The sequence below is a fragment of the Vicia villosa genome, unplaced genomic scaffold (genome assembly GCF_029867415.1).
Source record: "Vicia villosa cultivar HV-30 ecotype Madison, WI unplaced genomic scaffold, Vvil1.0 ctg.000363F_1_1_3, whole genome shotgun sequence".
In the NCBI taxonomy this organism is placed as follows: domain Eukaryota; kingdom Viridiplantae; phylum Streptophyta; class Magnoliopsida; order Fabales; family Fabaceae; genus Vicia; species Vicia villosa.
Window position 1 is genome coordinate 47,487 of NW_026705164.1, and position 17,701 is coordinate 65,187.

Below are 17,701 nucleotides of genomic sequence, written 5' to 3' on the forward strand. Positions count from 1 at the left end.
CTCATCTACATTGCATGTTACTACTTTCAAAGACTAACAAAAGAATTTTCTTTTGTTTTACTAAAAATAATCTATGAAAACTTAAAGAATTTTCTTGATTGTTTTAATAGAAATATATGAAAACTAAAAAGAAAATAGAAATTTTATTATACATAAAACAAGATAAGACATCAAAATATGTAAAAAAAAATGAACAAGAAAGCAATAAAGAGTAGTATTGGTTATGGTGTGTTGGAATGAATTGCCTGAAATATAATCTCTTTCATTAGTTTTAATTACCCCAAACATATCACAAAATTCACTTACTAATAAGTTCTACTTAATTATCTCTAATAAGATATCTATTGATTTTAATTAACATTTATATATTAGGTCTTGATCTGACCTGCTGATTAGAATCAAAAGTGGGTCAGAGACGTCTGCACAATGTTGACGATGAGGAGGAGGGGGTATACCTGCAAGATACTCCGACGATCAAGTAAGAAGGTTTGGTCGAGGGTGGAGGTGATATATGATGTCCTCCGACAAGGTGGGGGAGTGTCCCCGATAGAGGGGCAGGAGAAGGGAGGCTTCCTTTGCCCTCTGGTGATTGGGCCAAGATTATTGGGTCATTCCGGATGAAGAAGTGGATTGGGTCATGCTTAGTTGTTGAGCTAGTCCATAACATCTCTAAAACCAAACCAAATAATAACACTGCATAAACTAAAACCAATAGGAAAAACATAAAAATAATAACACTTCATAAACTAAAACCAAAGAGGAAAAAGATTTCTATCTAACATATTTTTAACTTTATCAATAATCCAAAGCCAAAGGTGTTCATTGTTAGTTTAAAATCTATTCATGTTTTACCATTTTTCTTTGCTTTTAACACATACTTACTGTTCTGGACTTACCCAATTGGTCCAATCCACTCATAAGTGTGAAGCGGCCCAAATTAGGCATTGGCCTAATCCATGGAGCCAGCAGGGGAAATCTCCCTTTCGACCGAGCCCGACTAATCAGTGGATCCCCCACAACCTAGGGTTATCCGAGCACGCTGGACATCTGTTCCCGCCAACGGCTAGTTCCTTCTGCTCGGCTAACCAAGACCTAATCAACGGTTTCCTATATTTTGGGCCCGGGAATTACGCCAAGGCCTACGATTATTTGCTGACCCCGTCCTACACATAAGAGAACATTATAAATAGCCCTATACATCCAGAAGGCAAGGTAATCCAAATTTTGGCCAAAACTTCATACTTTCTGTTGTACCTTTTGTTCTCTCTTACTTTGGCATCGGAGTATCTTGCAGGTACAATTCTTTTTTCTCAGCCATCACCGAAGAACAAGTCGTCATTGCTGGCCACCTGTTCTGCTCATCCCGAACACTTACAATATTAATGGTTTCAACCTACATATCTCATTTGTCACAAATTTGAAAAAGGGGAAATTTTTTTACAGAATACTCACTATAATGAATAACACTTTTTATGACGAAACTTGCATCTCCAACATACTAAAAATTGAGAGGATATGTTCTGGGAGCGTAATGTTCTATTTTTTTAATAAGATAAACAACATGTTATGTCGGCGTTTTAAAAACCGAGGTAACACAACTATAAGTTAGCGCCTTTTTTAGTCCATAAAAAAATAATAAACATGTTTTCTCGTTTTTAGAACTGAGGTAATATAGCTATAAGGAACCTCGCTTCGAATATCCTTTGCCGCATTTAAAACTTTTTTCAAAGATTTATCACTTGGCGTCTTTTTCAGATACCATGTTTTGTTTTTTTAATTAGTAGTTCTCAAAAACTTTGTTAAATAAGAATAGACAATAATAGAGAAAGGAAATATTTCATTGATAATAAAAAAATAACACAACAAAGAAAACTAATCAATAAATTTAAACTTTTCCGTGAACTCAACTTCAACATCACCCATAACTATCCGTAACTTATAGAAAAATTCAGAAAGAACTCTTCCATAAGGTATGAGGAATGATGTTTCCTCCCGAGAAGTCTTTATCATTTCGTTCAAGAAGTTGAAAATGGTAAGAGAAATATTAACTATGATGTTGTAGGTGAGGAATAACACGAGATGTTTGTCATACCAAGTAAGCGTTTCTAGTTCTTTCTCTCTTGGGAAAAGATTTTCCACTAGAAGTTGAAACCAAAATTTTACAATTGCGATTAGAGAAGCAGGACTGGAGAGATTATTTTTGTTGGCAAAAATTCGGTGAAGGTGGGTTGCATAGACATTGTTGAATTTATAATGTTCAACATAACTACCAAACTCTTCATAGTTGATTGTCATAGCAATCAGTGATGGAGTAATGTATAAATGAGTGACATTAACATAGGACTGGATGATTTCTTGATGACCAGCTGGAACAACGAAGGCATTCAACCAGAACTCTTTAACGGGGTTAGTGTATATGAGGCCATGTAGAATGTTAAAGTAACCATTCAACTTTTGTTTGTTAATAGCTTTCCTCAACTTTGGTTCGAAATCATTGAAATCAACATACTTTTTGTTGATAACGAACAACAGATTTGCATCCATTTTTTATAAGAAAAAAAAGGAATTTGAAATAAGGAAGCAGAGAGTTGGTAGTAGGACGTTGAAAATAGGAAAAGACTTTGAAACAATATTTGAACTTTAAACTTTGAAGACACGACGATTTGATAATCTAAAAGAGGCGTTACAACTTGATTATATAACTGATCATTGTTATTCTAGTGTTATGATTCCAATGCATGTGCGACACGTTAGTGTTCTAACCTCTCTTTTAATTATATTTTTTATTTGTAAATTAAATGTTCTAACCCGTCGGTGTTCCTAAAAACCGAGGTAACATTTAGCGTTAAAATAGAGCATTAAAATTGGAACCTCTCTGTATTAATTGTATTTTTTATTTGTAAATTAAATTTTTAACCCGTCGGTTTTTCTAAAAATCGGGGGATAATTTAGCGTTAAAATCGACGGCATTTATCAAATCCTTAGACAAATCCTTGTCGTCTATTTCATGACTATCAATGCTTAAGACCTCACATTTAGTGATCCGCGTGAAACATAAATAACTTCCATTATAAAGAAGTTCTCTATCGTGGATTGCATTCTAAATATCAAGAATTGTGTCCCTTAAGCAAGTATCATCATGAAGATTTTAAGGTTTGCAAGAGTGTTTGCCATGAAGAGTTCTCTATGATGAATTGCAAGAGCAGAAAATTATTTGGGTTTAAGGTTTGTGTTCTTAAATATTTATTTGAGTAAAAAAATTATTTATTTATCTAACTTTTTTTCTGACTAATCCTTTTTTTGTTCATATAAAAAATATATGCATGCAAAAACGATTGAAAACATCCTTGTACCCAGCATTTGATCTACCATAAAATTATATGATTTGAAGATATAAAATCTACATCTTCTGGAAATTAATTTACCTAACTTTTTTTTGGTTTTGAGAAAAGAGTTTTCTAGTATTTGATCTTGCCCAAAATATCAAGGAATTAAAGATCAAACACATGATCTTCATCGATAATTAATGTAATATTCTGGGTAAACTGTAACACCTCAAATCTACCCAACGTTTATAATAAAAATCAGAGTGCAAAAGTTCCAAATAACCTGAGGTATTACATTTCAACTTTAAAACAACCACATAAAAGCTCGTTATAAAAGATACATAACACATATAATAGGGAGAACTCATAACGAACAATTAGTCTTCAAACCAAATCAACTTTAATAAGACAATGCAGCAGAATTCACAACTCATAAAATTCAAATGATAGCATCTTTGTCTAACTTGAAAACAAAAAGAAATAAACTTATCCATAAACAATTCAAGATTTCAAATTAAACATAACAAAACAAAACAAGCGTCAAATTCCTCCCCGAGTGCTACGTATCAGAGCAAAAGACACCAACTCGAGCTAATAACGGTAACAGCTAGTCCTCAGCATTACCTGCATGTTACCAACAGAGGGTAACATTCAAACAGAAGGGGTGAGATATCAAAAAGTATAAAGGAACGTATGATAATAATTATAGCGAAAATAAGATCATACGCAATTCACCACTTCTCAACGCAATGCAACTTTCATCACTACAACAATGTTATCAATCAATCATAACAACGAATTCAAATTCACAACTATGTCATCAACACATCATAACAACCACTTCATCATCATAATGATTCGAAATGCAACTTAATATGCGACTCAATACTATGCATATGCATGTGGTACCATTTGGAGCAGAACTCCCATCTAAAAAATGGAGCAGAACTCCCAACTTAGAAATTGCTAATCCAGGCCATCATAGTGAGCATTAGCTCCATCTTAGAAAATTCGCCATTACAGGCCATCATGTTTGCCATTTTCAGGCCATCGTACACATGCTATGCTATGCGACTCGATGATGCAACATTCACGAAACACAACATTCAAGACATGCAACAACATCAAATATAAGTAATATTATTCTCCTTTTTACATTTTATTAAAGCAAATTCATTTGAATATGTCATTTATGTAAAAATAACACAACACATTCAAATATATGTAATTGGTATTTGTTTGTCTATTAGAATTTTCTTCACTAAATATTCTATATTTAGAAACATATTTATGTTCATCCAACAATTTTTTAACATTAACTACATTTCAGTTACTAGACCTTTTAAAGTCTTGTTGTTTCTGTGTCAAATATTATAAACCTAGTTAATATTTGTTACATTATCATGTCTCTTTCTTTTCAGAGTCATAAGAATGTGTTTTTAAAGAAGTATGTTCGTTGTCCATCTCAAAGAAATATGTTTATTGTCCATCTCAACGATAATTTTCTTCTCTTTAATATTTAAACAACCAATAGTAAAGTAGAAATTTTCTTCTCTTCAACATTTAAACAACCAATAGTAGAATAGAATAATCTGCTAAATTGTGATCCAAGTCATTATTGTGTACATAATAAACCATTGTAACTTTACAAACATTTAAGATCATACACTACCGGCACAATTTAAATAGTCATCCATATTTTCTTGATCAAGTGTCGTCATATTTAAATTTTTTATTTATTTCTTTATACTTGTCATCTCTTTCACAATCCAACACAATAAAAAAAAATTATAACTATTCGAAACATGTCTCTCAATAACTACAACATAATATAACTTAACAACTTTAACACAAACTCATTTAAGCATATCAACTTGTAATTTAAACTTCCACTCATGGTCAAAATATTCACCAACAACAATTCGTTACAAACATTATAAATTATTAAACAAACAAAATAGAACCCTACCTAAATAGCCCTTCTGAAACAAAGAAGTTGGGATGAATTTTTTTTAGACTGATATTTTAGAAAATCCATTGAAATATGTGGAAAGTGGAATAAAAAATTTCATTTTAATTAAGAGAATCTCTTTGTACACCCATATAAGATATGCATCTCCGAAATCCACCAAACTTATTTCGGATATGCATATTTGAAAACATGTCGGTTACAACAAAAAATAGTTTTAACAGAATGTAGGTTTTATGCACATGTTAGATATGGTGCACCCCGAAAATATTGCTAGAGATGTTGTAGATGTTCCAGAGAAGGTCAACGAAGATGCTAAGCCAAAAGAGGTGAATGACGATGTTAAAACGATTGTCGTAGCGATAGATGTTCGACAAGAATTTACAAATTAAATGACTTTCACTTCTCATCAACATTTGCTTGAGTGGATCCGAATTAAAGCTAGTAAACTTGGATTTAGCGTCGTGATAGCAAAGGTCAGACAATGGCACTAGTAGAAGGCAAGCATTTGTTGTGATGAAATGCGAGCGGGGTGGGAAATATGTTCCAAAAAATCGGAAGTTAAAACATGATGATACGTGGTCGAGAAAATGTGTGTCCGTTTAAGTTGAGCGTATCTTGCAGGGCTGGTGGTTTGTGGCGTTTTAATATCGTTTGCGGAGTTCATAATCATGTGTTGGACACCAAGCTACAATGGCATCCAATTGTGTGTCAGCTTAATCCCGAAAAGAAGGAATCTATTTCAGAATTATCGATAATCAAAGTTGTGCCGAGAAACATACTTGCTGATTTGAAACAAAAAGACCCGAAAGTGTGTCAAATATCACACAGGTATACAATGAACGTTATAAACTGAACATCGCGAAGAAAGGTCCGAGGTCAAAAATGCAACAACTTTTGAAACTTTTGGACGATAACCAATATGATTCAAGGTACAGAGCCTGTGAGGTCAACGTTACTATTCGTGACGTATTTTGAACTCATCCAAAAAATATCAAGTTGTTCAACACATTTCCAACCGTCCTTATATTGATTCGATGACCAACAAGTATAGGCTTCCGCTTCTAGAAATTGTTTGTGTGACCTCTACGGAAAAGACATTTTCGTTTGTATTCACTTTTTTGGAATGTGAGAAAGAATCTAACGCTACATGGGAATTGAGAATATGCAAGGCTTTGTTGGTTAATCCATAGAATGTGCTGTGAATACAAGCCCACACTCACAAAGGTGTTTTTGATCCATGGTAAACTTCACAAGCAAACAAGCAACAAGGCACAAGCAAAAGAACTCAAAGAAAAGCAAGTTTGGCTATTCAAGACAAAGCAAGTCGACCTGCTCTGCATCTAGGTCGACCCAAAACAAGGAAAACAAGGAAGATTCAGAAATGCCACAGATAGGTCGAACTACTCACAATCCAGGTCGACCTAAAATGATGAAATTTACACACCTCACTGTTAGGTCGACTCACATAACAACTAGGTCGACCTAAACTGAAGAAAATTCTTCAGAACGTGTTTCAACATAATTCTGGTCGACCTAAACCTTCAACAGGTCGACCTAACTGGGAAGAATTTCATCCAGGTTTAATCCAGCTCTGTTAGGTCGACCTAAGCACTACAAGAGGTCGACCTATTTGATCAAAAAGGCCAAAATTGCTGATCTGCTATGCTCAAACTGACCAGCTCTCATATATATTATCAAATGTTCATTATTGAAGTTTTAACACCAACAACTGAAAGATACACAAAGGCTTCTCATCTTCGATCATCGACACAACTCCAACACAACTACACACAATCATTTTTGCATTGAGGGTTTGCGTTCAAGATCGATAACGTCCATGGAACGGAATTGAAGATTCCTAGTGGGTGAAGATTTGTGGGGTTTTTGGTGAATAAAATCTGAGGGTTTTGTGCTCCAAGATTGGTGAATTTTGGGGGTTTTTATCAAGAGGCTTCATCAAGGATCCAGCTGAGTGTGAAGATTGAAGAACAAGTGTTCAAGCAATTCAAGACACTGCAGAAAGGGATCAAAGTGAAGCTCTTGGAAGACCTTGATCTGGCTCAAGATTAAGGGGGAAGAAGATTCAAAGGATCGACAAATTTGGTTTATTGTTTATCGCTTTGTTATCTTCTTTGTATAAACTGCTTTCAACATTAATGGAAGATTTCCCAATTTCAGTTTGGAATTGGGGGCAGACGTAGTCGTAGCGAGGACGATCGACGAACTGCCTAAACAAATATCGTGTTCTTGTCGCTTTTATCTTTTCATTTACGTTCTGTTCGTATTTGGTTATAATTGCAAATTGATAAACGATTCAAGTGTTAAAATTGTGAATTAAGAACTTGCATAAACATCACAATTCACCACACATTGAATCACCATCAATTTGAACATTATCACCAAGTGTTTGTCTTTTTGCTTCTTCCATTATCACTGCATTGCAAACCAAGGTTTAACAAATTAGAAGTTAATCGATTTTCTTCAGTGTAACGAATTGATTCGATAACCTATCCTTTCATTGTTAATCCCAATTATTTCGTGGTTTTATCACATATACAACCCTTGCAATAGCGGTCCGGAATAGACGCAAGTCGATTCAGAACCGCTTTCGCTTAAGTTTGAAATAATTCCGAAAAACTCTAAGAGATCTATTCACCCCCTCTAGATCCTTAAGCCTAGCGTCTAACAAGTGGCATCAAGAGCTTTGTTTATTCCGTGCTACGTGAAACACTTATTGGAAAGATGGCTTCCGGACCTAAAGGGGCTCACAATAGAGCTCCAGTTTTCAACGGTGAAAACTATGGCTATTGGAAGGATTGTATGTGTGTTCACATCAATGCCATTGATAGGAACATCTGGACAGCAATTGTCAATGGTCCCTTTCAGATCACCATGACAAATGCAGCTGGTGCCGTTGTTCCAAAACTAGAAAATACTTGGGATGCTGAAGATGAAAAGAGATATGGATACGATTGGAAAGCGAGAAATGTTCTAATCTCAGCTCTAGGAGTTGATGAATACTATCGCGTTTCCCATTGTAGATCCTCTAAAGCTATGTGGGACACATTGCAAGTTGCCCATGAGGGAACGGATGATGTCAAACTAGCTAGAATCAATACGTTAACTCAAGAGTTCGAACTCTTTCACATGGAAGATGGTGAATCCATCGAAAACATGCAAAAGAGATTCGTTCATTTGAAAAATCGTTTAAACTCTCTTGATAGACCTGTTTCCAATGCAGTTGCTACTAACAAAATCTTGAGATGCTTGAACAGGGAATGGCAACCCAAGGTTACGACAATAAAGGAAGCAAATGATCTAAATACCTTAGACATCACCACTCTCTTTGGTAAACTAGAAGAACATGAACAACATCTTAAATGCCTTGACATGCATGAGAAAAGGGCAAAGAAAGAGAAGAACATGGAGAAAGAGGTAGAGAAGAAGTCAATAGCTCTAAAAGCTTCAAGCTCCAAGACCTCAAGACAAGAGCTAGAGGATAGTGATACAAGTGATGATGAAGACTCCGATGATGAGGAAATGGGACTGTTTGTGCGAAGATACAACAAATACCTAAAGAAAAATGGAGCAAAACATTCCGACAAAGATGACAATAACAAAGGAAAGATCAAAGGTCCTTGCTTCAATTGTGGCAAAGTCGGTCACTACAAACCGGATTGTCCATACCTTAAGAAGGAGAAAGAGAAGAACCAAAGCAAAGGTCACAACAAATCTAGAAGAGCCTACATAGCATGGGAAAGTGATTCATCTAGTGAAAGCTCATCAAGCGACGAAGAAGAATCGGCAAACTTATGTCTTATGGCTCATCAACACAAGAAAAAGAAATGTGTAAGTCATCTTAAACCTGAACTTGTAGATAAAGTATCTCATTCTCAATTAAAACTTGCTTTTGAAGAATTACATAGAGATGCAATTGAAGCTTTCAAACTTTTGGCCTCAAATAAGAAAATCTTTTCATATCTTGAATCAAAAGTTGAGAAAACCGAAAAGGATATGGAAGCTTTAAAACAATCCATGCTAGATATTCAAAAGGATAAAGTTGAGATAGGTCCTACATCATGGTTTGGTTGTGAGACATGTCATATTTGGCAAAAAGAAGTAAGAGATCTAAAAGCCAAATTAGACAAGGCTCTACAACCAAAAGTGACTTTTGCGGTTGATCCAAATAAGTTCAAAAGATCGTATACTCCTTTATATAGTAAATACACTTTTGTACCAAAAGTATCAACTAGCAAAACAGCATATTCTCATCATATTACCTGTCACTATTGTTGCAAAAAGGGTCATACCATTGAAAAATGCAAATTTAGGAGGATTTTGGTTCCTAAAGGAGTATTTCAATGGTTGCCCAAGTGCAACAAATTATGTACTCACTACCAAGGACCCAATGAAAATTGGGGACCTCCCTCTCTAAATTAATTTTGCAGGAAAAGTGTCTTGACATTGCCGAAAGGTTGTGGTTCCTTGATAGCGGATGTTTAAGACACATGACGGGAGACATATCACTTTTCATTGAGTTTCACGCAAAGAAAAAGGGGTATGTCACCTATGGAGTTAACAATCGGGGAGCTATACTTGGTAAAGGAAGTGTAGGTAACCCCTCTACCACAACTATAACTGATGTATTGCTAGTAGAAGGTCTTAAACATAATCTCTTAAGTATAAGTCAATTGTGCGACAAAGATTTCAAAGTGACATTTACAAATTCTGGTTGCACAATCGAACATACTAAGAAAAGAGACGTTATGTTTAATGGCTTAAGAGTAAACAACATCTATATGCTAAACTTGGACGAAGTATCTAAGTCTAGTACCAAGTGTCTAATTGCTCTAGGCGAAGACTCATGGCTTTGGCATAGACGCCTCGCCCACATAAATTTTGACTTACTTAACAAGGTTGTCACAAAAGACTTAGTAATCGGCTTACCAAAAATAAAGTTTTCAAAAGATAATCTATGTGATGCTTGTCAAAAGGGAAAGCAAACGAAAACCTCGTTTAAATCAAAGAGCGTTGTTTCAACATCACGCCCTCTTGAACTCCTTCACATGGATCTCTTTGGCCCTTCAAGGACTAAAAGCATAGGTGGAAACATCTATGGTTTTGTCATTGTCGATGATTACTCTAGATTTTGTTGGACAATCTTTCTACCTAGTAAGGATCAAACTTTTCCAGCTTTCACGCAATTTGCAAGATTATGTCAAAATAAAATGAACACCAAAATAGTTGCAATTCGAAGTGATCACGGTGGAGAATTTGAAAACTATCTTTTTGAAAAATACTGTGATAAACATGGAATTGAGCATAACTTTTCAGCTCCTAGAACACCACAACAAAACGAAGTGGTTGAACGTAAAAATCGTGTTCTAGAGGAGTTGGCAAGAACAATGCTAAATGAGGGTAGTCTACCTAAGTATTTCTGGGCTGACGCGATTAGCACCGCGTGTTATATTTTGAATAGGATAATAATACGTCCTATACTAAACAAAACGCCATATGAATTACTAAAAGGTAGAAAACCAAATGTGTCACATCTCCATGTATTCGGTTGCAAGTGTTTTGTATTGAACAATGGTAAGGATAATCTTGGGAAATTCGAGGCTAAAGCTGATGAAGGCATCTTTCTTGGTTACTCACAATCTAGCAAAGCATATAGGATATACAACAAAAGATTACTTATGGTAGAAGATTCAGTACATGTGTCATTTGATGAATCTTATACAAAATATGTCGAGAAAGGTCTATCTTTTAATAGTGCAGGTCCATCTACTGAAGACATTGTCAAAGATAAGGAAGACGAGAGTGAAACTATTGTGAAGAAAGATGCTGAGAAAGAGAAAGATGAGTCTCATGATGATAATGAAAAAGAAAGCATCTCAAACAATGAAGAACTTCCTAAGGCCTGGACAAATGTGAAAGATCATCCAATTGACAACATAATAGGGGACATCTCAAAGGGCGTTACAACACGCTCCAAGATAAGTAACTTTTGTCATCATTTTGCTTTCGTTTCACAAGTTGAGCCGAAAAACGCTAAGGACGCATTACTTGATAAGCATTGGCTAATGGCCATGCAAGAAGAATTAAACCAATTTAAACGGAATGATGTTTGGGACCTAGTCCCTCATCCGGGAGATCATCAAGTAATCGGCACTAGATGGGTTTTTCGTAACAAACTTGATGAAAATGGCGTTATTACTAGAAACAAAGCTAGATTAGTTGCCCAAGGTTACAATCAAGAGGAAGGTATTGATTATGAAGAGACATACGCTCCTGTAGCACGTCTCGAAGCTATTCGCCTCTTACTTGCCTATGCTTGTTCAAAAGATTTTAAACTATTTCAAATGGATGTTAAAAGGGTCTTTCTAAATGGCTATATAAATGAAGAGGTCTATGTCGCTCAGCCACCCGACTTTGAGAATTACATGTATCCAACTCATGTTTATAAGCTGAAGCGTGCTTTATACTGTCTCAAACAAGCCCCTCGGGCTTGGTACGAACGGTTGAGCAAATTTCTACTTAGTCAAGGATACTCTAGGGGTAAAGTTGACACTACTCTCTTCATTAAAAGAAAAGATAAAGATGTACTCTTAGTTCAAGTTTATGTAGATGATATTATATTTGGGTCGACTAATTCAAAACTTGTCAAAGAATTTTCTAAGCTTATGCAGAGCGAATTTGAGATGAGTCTCATGGGAGAGCTGAATTTCTTCCTTGGCCTACAAATCAAGCAACTTAGTCATGGAACTTTTGTAAGTCAAACCAAGTACTGTACAGAGTTGCTTAAAAGATTTGGAATGAGTGAGGCAAAGGAGATTGACACACCTATGGCAACAAATAGTAACCTAGACACAGATGAGAAAGGTAAAGAGGTTGATGTGAAATTGTACCGAGGTATGATAGGTTCACTATTGTATCTTACAGCCTCAAGACCAGACATCATGTTTAGTGTATGTATGTGTGCAAGATATCAATCTTGTCCAAAGGAATCACACTTAAAGGCTGTCAAAAGAATTCTGCGATATCTACGTGGAACTACTACATATGGCCTATGGTATCCTAAAGGCAATGAGTGTTATTTGGTGGGATTCTCCGACTCAGACTTTGCTGGCTGCAAATCCGACAGAAAGAGCACCAGTGGAACATGTCATCTATTCTCAAATTCATTAATAAGCTGACATAGCAAGAAACAAGTATCAGTTGCATTATCTACCGCTGAGGCAGAATATGTAGCTGCCGGAAGCTGCTGCGCTCAGATATTATGGCTCAAGCAACAACTCATTGACTTTGGTATTAAGCTTGATCGTATACCTATCATGTGCGACAACACAAGTGCCATAAACTTGAGCAAGAATCCTGTCTTACACTCACGAACCAAGCATATTGAAATAAGGTATCACTTCTTAAGAGATCATGTAGAGAAAGGAGACGTTATATTTGAACATGTAGAGAGCAAAAAGCAACTAGCTGACATCTTCACCAAACCTCTAGCAACGGAGCAGTTCTTCAACATTCGTAGGGAATTAGGGATATTAGATATCTCTAATTTAGGCTGATTACGTTTGTTTCTCTTAATTTTATTCCTTTACTTTATATATATTGATTATACTCAAGCTAACACTTCTTTTAGTATAAAGGTAGTTCATCATCAAAACAGGCATCATTCCACATTGACTAGAGGATTCTACGAAATGCTGACGAGACACCTACATATTGAGAAGGCGGTAACATGTTTGTTGTTCACTTCCAAAAATATTATTGATACTATAATATGCTATCAATTAACATGCTTATAGTGACTTCATCCATATATCTCTCTTACTTGTATATGTATTTCATCATTAGTCATAGCATATCATGTTTTGGGCATACAAGCAAGTAACTAAGCATAAATTCATCATATATAAACATCACCAAGGCATTTCAAACAATTGAAGCAATTTAGGTCGACCTATTTTGCATCTGAGTCGACCTACAGAAGTTATTTTTCAACAGAAAACAACAAATGTCCAGTTACGTCGACCTACTCTTCTTTTAGGTCGACCTAATTTGATTTTTTTAAGGGTGCTTCTGTTAGGTCGGCCCAGCCTTCAATTAGGTCGACCTACTGCTGCAAAAATTCCCAAATTTGGGTCTGTTGGTCGACCCGACCCATCCCCATACATAGATAAACATTTCAATTTCCATTTTTGCTCATTCTCATATCATTTGTACGGCCAACCCTAAATTCTCAAGTCCAAAGGCAACCAAAGTTCATCTCTCTCACTCAAATCCTCAACAACCATGCCTCCAAAATCAAGAAAGGGAAAGGAAATTGCATCTGGTTCATCTTCTCAACCGGTAAGTGCTCTTGTACATCCTGACTGTAGGGAAAACTTTAAGAAGTGGCAAATGAAAAGGAAAATTGTTAGGCAATATATCTATAATCCAAATGTTGTCAAACATATGTATATTCCCGATGTTGCTAATCTGATTGAACACCAAAACATTCATCCATTGGTGCAATGTGACACCCCGTACTGTGAAAATACCGTTAGGGCTTTCTATGCAGGGTTCCAAAAAGGGGATGGTTGTAATTTCCGATTTAAAATGGGCTCCAGGTCGCATGTTGTTGACAAACGGGCTTGGATAAGCATTTTTGGTCTCAAAATTGTAGGAGATGAATTTTGTATGGAAGACGGTGACGTATCGGGAAACTATGATCATGTGGCTAACATGAAATCCATTCTTAAAGACCCTTCCGTCTTTGACAAACCGAATGAAACAATCACAGCTGGTCACTTAAAGAGAGATCCTAGGCTCCTAAATTGGATTATCTCAAGAGTCAGTCGACCAAGAGCAGGAGGATTCTCAAGAATTGAACGCAATGAGGTTGTGCTAATGTATCTGCTGCAAAACAGGACGCGTGTACATTGGCCACACTTTCTAGCTGCCAAGTTCCATGAAGTACAACAGAAAACTACCGCTCTATGCTATGGTTCAATCATTCAAACAATCGTGAACCATTTCGGCATGAGGCTTGAACATTTGCCCTACTATCTCATTCAAAAGGGAACCGGAAAGATCATGTACAACTATGACGATCCTACAGAATTTGGCCACCTTGCAGGTAATGAAGATGAAGGCAATGATCAAGACATAGCAAATGATGATGATCACCCTATGGAAGATGTTTCACATGATGCGGATGCAAATTGGCAATATGTTCCTCCTCAAGGAGAGGAAATCCCTTGGGGATACACAGCTCCGCCTCAGCCGGATCAAACCAACATCATTTCCATGTTAGAAAATATGCAACTCCTACAACAACAGCACTTCAACACACAGCAGCTCCAATTCCAGAACATGCAACAGCTTCAACAAGATCGCTATGACGAACAACAACGACAATATCAATCGTTATACAGCTTGGTTCAAGACCACAAAAGCGATTTTGAAACGTTTGCATCCAACTCGACCCTAAATCAGAATCATTTTGAGGAGACTGCATTGAACCGTCATGCCAATCTAAGTCAGAGCTTCAATACTCTAAACATCTTTGTGCTTGATCTGTTGGAACAAGTTGAAGAAGATCGTCCTCAATCGTTTCAAAGAGGAAGAGGAAGACGGGGCAGGCGTTAGGATGCATCACTTTTCATAACATCATCTCATTGCATTTCATTCCATCATCTTTATGTTCATTTGCTAAAATTTTCTAGCACTTAGCCTAGTTTCCCTTCAATTAGTTGGAATATTATATGTGTTTTGGGTGTACTGTTAAATTTGTTTGGATATTATGCTATCTCTGCTTGACTTTACCTATTATACTATGAATGTTCGCGTTATATCTATTTTATCTCGTTACTCTCTTCTACTATTCCTTCGTTGTATTTCTTTTGATGTTGTCAAAGAGGGAGATAGGTGCTGAGAGTACGGGGGAGCTCAGTAGGAAGGAGCTTACGCATACAAGTCCGGGGGAGCTCTCACTACTTGTTTGCCGAAGCTTTCACTACTTGTTTGCCATCATCAAAAAGGGGGAGTATGTGAATACAAGCCCACACTCACAAAGGTGTTTTTGATCCATGGCAAACTTCACAAGCAAACAAGCAACAAGGCACAAGCAAAAGAACTCAAAGAAAAGCAAGTTTGGCTATTCAAGACAAAGCAAGTCGACCTGCTCTGCATCTAGGTCGACCCAAAACAAGGAAAACAAGGAAGATTCAGAAATGCCACAGATAGATCGACCTACTCACAATCCAGGTCGACCTAAAATGATGAAATTTACACACCTCACTGTTAGGCCGACTCACATAACAACTAGGTCGACCTAAACTGAAGAAAACTCTTCATAACGTGTTTCAACAGAATTCTGGTCGACCTAAACCTTCAACAGGTCGACCTAACTGGGAAGAATTTCATCCAGGTTTAATCCAGCTCTGTTAGGTCGACCTAAGCACTACAAGAGGTCGACCTATTTGATCAAAAAGGCCAAAATTGTTGATCTGCTATGCTCAAACTGACCAGCTCTCATATATATTATCAAATGTTCATTATTGAAGTTTTAACACCAACAACTGAAAGATACACAAAGGCTTCTCATCTTCGATCATCGACATAACTCCAACACAACTACACAATCATTTTTGCATTGAGGGTTTGCGTTCAAGATCGATAACGTCTATGGAACGGAATTGAAGATTCCTAGTGGGTGAAGATTTGTGGGGTTTTTGGTGAATAAAATCTGAGGGTTTTGTGCTCCAAGATTGGTGAATTTTGGGGGTTTTTATCAAGAGGCTTCATCAAGGATCCAGCTGAGTGTGAAGATTGAAGAACAAGTGTTCAAGCAATTCAAGACACTGCAGAAAGGGATCAAAGTGAAGCTCTTGGAAGACCTTGATCTGGCTCAAGATTAAGGGGGGAGAAGATTCAAAGGATCGACAAATTTGGTTTATTGTTTATCGCTTTGTTATCTTCTTTGTATAAACTGCTTTCAACATTAATGGAAGATTTCCCAATTTCAGTTTGGAATTGGGGGCAGACGTAGTCATAGCGAGGACGATCGACGAACTGCCTAAACAAATATCGTGTTCTTGTCGCTTTTATCTTTTCATTTACGTTCTGTTCGTATTTGGTTATAATTGCAAATTGATAAACGATTCAAGTGTTAAAATTGTGAATTAAGAACTTGCATAAACATCACAATTCACCACACATTGAATCACCATCAATTTGAACATTATCACCAAGTGTTTGTCTTTTTGCTTCTTCCATTATCACTGCATTGCAAACCAAGGTTTAACAAATTAGAAGTTAATCGATTTTCTTTAGTGTAACGAATTGATTTGATAACCTATCCTTTCATTGTTAATCCCAATTATTTCGTGGTTTTATCACATATACAACCCTTGCAATAGCGGTCCGGAATAGACGCAAGTCGATTCAGAACCGCTTTCGCTTAAGTTTGAAATAATTCCGAAAAACTCTGAGAGATCTATTCACCCCCCCTCTAGATCCTTAAGCCTAGCGTCTAACATATTCCTTGTGTCATTGTTATCGACTGAGATAATGCCCTTATGAATTCGGTTGGTACTGTCTTTCCGACACCAACTGCAGTACTTTGTCGGTATCTTATAACAAAAATTGTGAGATATAAGCTCAAACTCGCAATTGACACCAAAGAAAAAAATGATGAAGACGAAAACATCATCAAACTCAATGTTGTGGTCGAGAAAATAATGGATGCATGGACGGATATTTTAATTGTTTTATATGTTGATTAAGTTTGATTGATGTTGATTCTGCCATAACAGGATGGTATCATTTGGGATTCTATTTATGCATAATTCGAAATTTCATATCTGAAATTTTAAAGCATCATGGCTTATTTCGGAAGTGCATATCTGAAATATGTCCTGATAGCAAGATAAAATTTTTTGGGTCCATATTTTTCCAAAAAGTCTATAAATATGATCTCTATAGATTTTCATCAACATCACAAGCCACAATAAAAAATGACTCAAACCTACCCTCACCTTGCTTTTGTCTACTTCAGTAGTGGTTACCCGATACCACTTCAATTTAGGTTCTCGCACGACACACCGTTCGCCGAGCTGATTCCGACACTAAACTCTCTTGTAATATTCAGAAAATCGGAAGGTGGTCAAGCTTGAGTATCGTTCACCTTCACTTGACGTCGAAGGAAAAATAAAATTCACCTCATTGAGCTCAAGAACGATGACGATTTAGAGATTAAGTGGACAACTTTTCAACAGTATTCTTCAAAGGGTCCGATCGAGTTGGATGTGGAACTTCAACGGGAGATATTATTAAAATGTTGTGTCGTCCTCAACTACCCGTTTATAACAATATGTAACGTTAAATTTTTGTTAAATTATCTATGTAATTT